We start from the raw sequence: 1,026 nt of genomic DNA, 5'->3' as shown, positions 1-1,026 counted from the left end.
CCGACGATTTTTTCCCTCAGAATCCTTGATGTTTTCTTGTAGTGTAATGCTTAATTTTTAATCCGACTTTGGTATTTGTTAAATTCAGTTAATTTTAATTTTAAAATTGTATGAGCTAACATATTTTGCTGTAGTTATGAAAATAAACTTTATCATTTACTTCTAGTAGTAACATTTGCTATACCATTTTTGCTTAAATTGTGAAAAAAAAACTTCATCTTTGATCTGTATTAGTAACATGTGTATACCGGTTTTCAAATTTGCACCAATGGCATATATATGTTTCTCTTATACTTTTATATTTTTATAATTTCTCAAATAACATTAAAGTTTGGTTATTCTAACTCCATGAAATGATGTATGGATGTGATTCTAATTCTAGCAGTCGTTCGTTCTTGTTTTATTTTGTTTCTATCCAACATAAGTTTTTTTTAGAAAAACGAAAAAAACCATTAAAGCTCGAAAGAATCTCTCTGAAAATACAAACCATAAAAACATATTTTGATGCCGTAGGATGCAACTTTTAACGTAAGAAGATATAACATTAGTTAAATAATATTTGGCTGCAATGTATGTGTTATGCCATCTTCGGTGTTGTTATTTAAATACTTTGTATTTCTCGAATGTTATGAACCTTCAAACTGCAGCTAGAGAGAAATCGTGTAGATAGTTATACGTGTGTAAGTTGATCATTAGTGGGTGTAGGTTGATGTTATTGTAGACTTAGCATCTAATATCGTAGTTTACTCTACAAAACATATTATTTTATTTCATGCTAAACCGGATTTAATTAACAAAATATATTCTTTTTTTTTTAATTTTAACAAACGTAATATATAAATACAATATTAACTATCAATTGTATATACATATAATTTGAATAATCACGTTATTTTCAAGCTAAATTTGGCTTGAAGGCAACTCCAATACCAAACAAAACAATACATATAAGTTTTGTTGCTTATTCTTGAAGTCTATAAATTTTTAGGATTAGATTACATATTTTTATTGAATTATTATTTTCAA

This window comes from Brassica oleracea, chromosome C3, assembly GCF_000695525.1.
Source record: "Brassica oleracea var. oleracea cultivar TO1000 chromosome C3, BOL, whole genome shotgun sequence".
NCBI classification, from domain to species: Eukaryota; Viridiplantae; Streptophyta; class Magnoliopsida; order Brassicales; family Brassicaceae; genus Brassica; species Brassica oleracea.
The sequence above is the reverse complement of the archived record's forward strand: the minus strand, read 5'-3'. Positions refer to the sequence as shown.